Source organism: Octopus bimaculoides, chromosome 1 (genome assembly GCF_001194135.2).
Source record: "Octopus bimaculoides isolate UCB-OBI-ISO-001 chromosome 1, ASM119413v2, whole genome shotgun sequence".
In the NCBI taxonomy this organism is placed as follows: Eukaryota; Metazoa; Mollusca; class Cephalopoda; order Octopoda; family Octopodidae; genus Octopus; species Octopus bimaculoides.
In genome coordinates this window covers 118897755-118904370 of record NC_068981.1, presented here as the reverse complement: position 1 = coordinate 118904370, position 6616 = coordinate 118897755, and the positions used below count along the sequence as shown (strand labels likewise).

Genomic DNA, 6616 nt, shown 5'->3' with positions numbered 1-6616 from the left:
CCAGTTGAGTTTGATGATAAGCTCCTTGAGGCATTACTTGAAGAAAATTCTGCATTATCAGTTGAAGAATTGGCAATAAAGCTTTGTTCAAACCATACAACTGTTCATCGTCATCAACAACTTGGAAAGGTTCCTAAACTTGGAAAATGGGTGCTTCATGAATTGTCCGAAAGCAAGCGCAAATCCCGACTTGACATCTACTCTTCTCTCCATTCTCGCGAATTCATTTCACCCTTTTTGGATAGACTTGTGACCGGTGACGAAAAATGGATCTTCTATCAAAATGTTAAACGTCGTAAACAGTGGCTTGGTAAAAGGGAAAAGCTCAACTACAATCGAGAAGGGAACTTCAGGGACAAAAGGTTCTTCTCTCTATCTGGTGGGATTGCAAAGGAGTAATTCACTTTGAATTGTTACCACCTAATGCAAAAATAATGCTCAAGTCTACTGTCAGCAATTAGAGCTTTTGAACCAAGCTTTGAAGAAAAAAGACCCGCTTTAGTGAATCGAAAACGTATGATGTTTCATCAAGACAATGCGCGACCCCACACTGCAAAGACCACATCATAGAAGATCGAAGAGCTTGGTCGGGAAAAAATTCTTCATCAACCTTATTCTCCTGACCTTGCTCCTTCAGACTACCATTTGTTTCGTAGTTTACAGAATCATCTGGGAGACTTAACTTTCGCAAGCCAGGAGGAGGTCGAAACCAAAAGAGTTTTACATTGATGGGATTAAAAAGCTTGTAAATAGACGGAAGGAAGTTACAGATAATCAGGGAAAGTACATTGATTAAATTTCAATTAAATATGACATTTGATCACTAGTTTTCTTCATTCAAAATTCGGACAGAACTTATGGGATGACCTGATATATGTGTATGTTTGTGCCCACCTCACCACCGCTTGACAATGTTGGTTTCTTTACGTGCCCGTTATATAACGGTTGGGTAAAAGACACCGATAGAATACTAATAGGCTTTAAAAAAATAAGCACTGGTGTCGATTTTTTCGACTAAGCCCTTAAAGGTAGGGCCCAGCGTGTTTCCAAAGACTGAAACTATTAAAAGTTGATAGAGGTTCACAAAAGGAAATCACTGACACACACACACATATACGCATAAAAATGAATACTGAATATTCGGTTGTTCGATCAATTGAACCACCTCCTCATTTAATTTGGTGTCTAAGTGGCTTAATATTACAAATACAAGTGTACCTTTATTTGCTTCTCAGGCAAAAACAGTGTGACAGTATGTGTTATAAGGCTAGACATTTTAATTACAGGAGCAAAGTATCGGTGGGCTTTCGGTATATAGGTTGACTTGAAGTTACGGTAAAAGATACTTGACCAAGATGCCGTACAGTATATGTCGGAGGTATTCAAATGTATAAACAATGGTTCCACGGCATTTTTTACTACCACCCTAAACTATTTTTCTCTGATTCAATACAATCGCGACAATTGATCAAACCTCTCTCACTCTTTCTTTTGGACAAGTACAACCAGTCACTGTCACTCTTAGGATGGAATGCTCCTCCCTTGCTATGCCAATAATTTCTGTATCTTTGTATCCATACTCATCAGTTTATTCTTTTGCCAGTTTATGATTCCAGCTCCATACGTAAGTGATGCTATCGCCCATGTATTTACTGCTTGGAATTTATTCCATACAATCTATTTTGAGCGCGACACCAATCGTAATCTTCGGAAATACACTTTCTTCAGCACTTCTTTCATTTCCTCCTCCATGCTTTCATTGAACTCTAGTATGCAAAGATACTTATGGTCTTCCTTTTAAATTACTCCCCTATTTGGTAATTCTATACCTGGCAGGGACTGTACATTACCTCTTTTCAGACTCGTTACACAACATTTCTTGAGTACCATATATTTAGATTTGTACAGTTTTGTACAGTTTTGTTATTATTATTAAATGTGAAGACTGATGATGTCATTCCGTGGACGGAATGACATCATCAGTCTTCACATTTCAATTTTACAACTGGCAAAAAGAAAAAGAAATAAAAAAGCGAAACAAAAGAAAAGGAAAGAAAAAGTAAAGGAAAGAGTATATTTAATCAAAAACAGTTTTTTGTAAATTTGTTGAAATTCTACTGTCATTTTTTTCATTCCGCCAGGGCGTGATAATAATCCGCTAACATATTTCTCCTCATGCATTTTGAGCACTGAAATTGTAGCAGACTGCCACCATTCTTTCTTTTCATATACAGTCTGTTTACATTATTATTATTATTATTATTATTATTATTATTATTATTATTATTATTATTATTATTATTATTATTATTATTATTATTATTATGTTTTCAAGAAACCTAAACGAAATGTCAATCCATTCATGTTTATCTATTCCCTTCAACACAGTAGTGAAGGCATCCACACTATTCTGGCTTCATTATGTTCATCGCATTCTGCATTATTTTATCTTGCAAAGAATATTTCTTTCTCATATATAGATAAATAAATCCATGGAATTTGAGAGAAGCTTTCGTATTTTCTCCGTTCCACATATGCGTAACTGATAATTGTTAATGTGAATTATTTGAAACTCAGCAGTGGTATGACTGGAGTCAAGTAAATATTAGTATTAGTAGTAGTAGCAGCAGTAGTAGTAGTAGCAGCCAGCAGCAGCAGTAGGTGCGGCAGCAGTAGGTGCGGCAGCAGTAGGTGCGGCAGCAGTAGTAGTTGTAGTGGCAGTAGTAGTAATGGTGGTGCTATTATTGATAGCGGCAATAATGGTTGTATCAGTAGCTGCAGAATAAAATAGTCACATTGTAATACGAGTGAATATTTGAATTTTTGTATGTATATATTGTGTGTGTGTATGTGTGTGTGTGCTTGTGAGCCTCTATGGATAAAATAGCTTAAAGATAAAATATGGCTTCGCTTAGAATTTACATATTTTTTTCTTGTATTGATAGGTTTACAAGATCTTCAAGGTGCAAAGCTGGAAATGAAGAATGTGTTTTTATTTACAGTTTGATTGTCAATGTAATTACTTTGCAGAGATATTGGCTCTGTAAGCTGAATTATTCGAGATTACAATGCACGAAGACGAAGTCTGTTATATACATAAATACTTCTAAATTTTGTTTTCTCTGAATGCTATCTTTACAAACGCTTCTGAACTGCATTTCAAGGATATTCCTCAGAAATTTTTGCCTTATGCCGTTAAATAATGCTTCTGCATAGACTTCGAAACAATACCTCTAAATAGTGCTCCTAAAACATCTCTAAGCTGTCTCTTAAAGTGGAGCCTCTACAAACATTTACAAATTTGCCCCTTAATGCTTCCTAAATTGTCTCTAAATAATACCTCTATTGTACCTTTACATTACTACACTAAGATGAACGGAATGACCCGTTACGACTATGATTTTCCTATTGTCGTGTGCTTTCTCATAAATGGGCGAGATCAACAATCACGATAAATATACATTTGCAAATATATTTTGATAAATAGCGCAAATAATAAAGACATAAACAACGTGAAAATGTTAAAATTGGGAACTAAACACATAAATTGATGCGAGTCATCCTATGCTTAACCTTGTATTGTCTCGATACACTTAAGGTAAATAACTCCCCTTAGTTCTAACCTGTTTGGTCACATCAATTTCACCACTTTCATAAAATGTACACAGGCATGATAGAAGTAAATAGACACTCTTATAATCGTTAAAATTTATTTCAATCTGAAAATATACATTCACATTATTTATTAATTGTCATAATGTGAATATTTAATATTTAGTAGACATGCCCTGTGCATTTTTCAATGCAAGGACCCTATTAGGCATGTTACTGATCAGATGACGTAGAGTCTCTTGAGGAATTTCTTGCCAAGTTTCATTCAGTAATCTCAAAAGATCTGGCTTTGAAGATGCTTTCTTGTTCTTTTTATGAAATGTCCTGTCCCTTATGTCTTAGATGTGTTCAATAGGGTTCATATCTGGTGACTGGGTTGGCTATGGAAGATTTTTAATGCCATTCTCATCCAACAAACCTTGGGTCATTTTATCCGTGTGACAAGGAGCCCCATCTTCCATAAATAAAAAAGTTTTTAATCATTTCACCGCTTCAAATGATTGGAAGGAGCCATTTCTGCAATAAGGACATATATCTATTTGAGTTTATGTTTTCCTCACACTCCACCAGCTCTGATTGACCATTGCTCCAAATTGCCACCCAGACCATCACAGAATAGCTGCTATGTTTCATTGTTAGCTGCAATCTTTCCACATCAAGGTTTTGATCACAGAGTCTCTAGACCCACACTCGACTACTGTCAGAAAATACGGCAAATATGGACTCATTGGAGAAAACGACAGTGTCCCAAAATGCTACTAGCCTCTCCACCATCTCACTGGCCCAATCTTTTCTCTGCAATAGTAACCAAATTTATGGAGATACCTGACAGCAGTTCTGGGACTGACGTCAACGTGTTCTGCTATGTCAGAGGCCTAGCAATGAATATAATCCTTTACACTTCTCTTAACAAAGAGAAAGGTCCTGTCAGAGAGTCCTGGTCAACCTGGGCGAAGCGATATGGACTCCTTCCCCTCTCTGGTGAATTGCACAATCACTCTATTAACTGTAGAAGGCTATGATCCTAAGGCTTTCTATGACTTTGCGCTATGTCCACCTTCAGACAGTTCCAAGGCTTCTTTTGTACGCAGCTTGGAACTTGTTCAAGGCTTCTTTTAAACAGTCACATATAAAACCTGAAACATAAAAATGTCAATTAATAAAAAATATAAACCTTTACAAGTTAAATAAACATAAAACGATATTTTATGGGGTGTCTACTTCTGTCATGTCTGCGTACACGAGGACAGCGCCATCCTCTTTCAGTTGGTACTTGAAGAAGTTGATAATGGCTTTGTCTGAAAGATGTATGTCCTCAAGCCCTTTAACCAAGTCTTCCACACAACTTCCTTCACTGTTGTCTCCAGATATAGGAACACTGATTCAGTCTTTACAACATGATCCGTTGTAATATCTGTGCGAGTGCTTGTCGGACAATTTCGCCATCCGGGTACATCTAGAACTTGTTCGGTTGCTGGCTACTCAAACTCGGCCATAACTATAGTTTATCCCAAACAGCCAATGCTTCTGTATAGGACTACCAAACCAAGCCAAGCCAAGCACTTTTGGAAGTTGTTCTTCAAAACAGAAGAGACTGGGACTAATGACATTTTGAGTCACTCATACTCGTCACTAATACTCGACAGAAGACGTAAAGGTTCTTTCCACTGGCCACATAGCCTAATTAATTGAGTGCAGTGAGGGATTGGCAACATTCCCAATACCCAAGTCCAACCTTGATTTGACCTTGACCCAAGACAGCAGCTCAGTAAAAAAGACGAGCTTCAGAAAAGCATGTCATGAACAGTGACTGTATCTGTTTATCGTTATCATCGTCGTCGAAGAATCTCTGCAGATATGTTAATCTTAGCAACTGCCTGTGGTTCTTCAACTACGTCATTCTGAGACCCTCTTGTAGTGTGTTTTGGCAACATGTGAACCTCCTGATCATCAGGACCTGTTAATCTATTAGAAGTGAAATAATATAAACTCTAATCTAGCTATGTGTTTCTTTTAGACAAGGCATAATGGCCAGGTGATCTTACATCACCAAAGAGACAGGGTTGTTACCTAATTCCGTCCTACGTTTCAAGGATATCTTCCTCACAACCAATTCTCAGTTATTATCCACCTGAAGGTCTGGTACAAGCCAAATCCCAAACACCTAGAGTCTTAGTTAAGTGACAAATATAGTCTCAGGTGATATTCCAATTGGAAATACCTTGTGGAATTCGACATGGAATTCATCTGAGACAATGTAACGCATTTCATCTGCCTACAAAGTTTATAACTCTTTATGGTTCCTCCATCTTTGGGCGTCGCTAAACCGGTTAGTTTTATTTGAATAAAATATTTTGGAATAATAGTAGTATTCGAGTACTAGCCACTTCTTGAATAATAACATTGACTACATAGTCAATTAATAAATGAATGTGTATACTTAGTTTCAGATAAGACTGAAATTAGAATTGAAAGCTGTAATCCAATCCCCCTTTTGTATTCTCTAATAAATAGAAAATGCATTTGGTTACATTTCTCTACGTGCAAATAATTACACAATGAAGAATAAATACAACATGTATTGATTATCAATATGTATATCATTAACTTACACTTCAGATTACGTAACACAAGCTATTAATTGTATAATTAATTAATTGACTAGGTTACCGATGAAAGCATTATTATACAAATCGAATTTACTGGCTTAGCCTTGTCCTATAAGCTAACAGCTATATTTTTTTCAGTACTTACATGAAGTGGATACGCGACTTCTGGTGAAATTTGAATTGAAATCGAAACTTTTTTCTAACTTTTTTCTCCATTTTTTTTCTCCACAACATCATACCTTCAACGCAATGAGACTGGAAGGCTACTTTATAACCAATTTTCAGATTTTTTACTTTCTTTTAGAAAATGCATATTTTGCGAATGATAAAAACTAGATCCTCGTTGGCAGAAACGGATCTTAACTATCACTCAACTGCGCAGGTGTGCGTGGCTG

At 36.5% G+C, this 6616-nt stretch overlaps 1 long non-coding RNA gene across 2 annotated transcripts in view; it reads right to left on the bottom strand.

The window, feature by feature from the left end:
- Nucleotides 1–2240: 2240 nt before the first annotated feature.
- LOC128249917 (uncharacterized) overlaps nt 2241–6616 on the bottom strand; it is a 47136-nt gene continuing 42760 nt past the window's right edge. The window contains exon 3 of one of the 2 annotated variants that reach the window (XR_008266070.1): nt 2241–2775. This is a non-coding gene — a long non-coding RNA (uncharacterized LOC128249917). Of the gene's footprint in view, nt 2776–3765; nt 4749–6616 lie in introns of those variants that run through there. The other variant, XR_008266069.1, reaches the window with a different exon arrangement.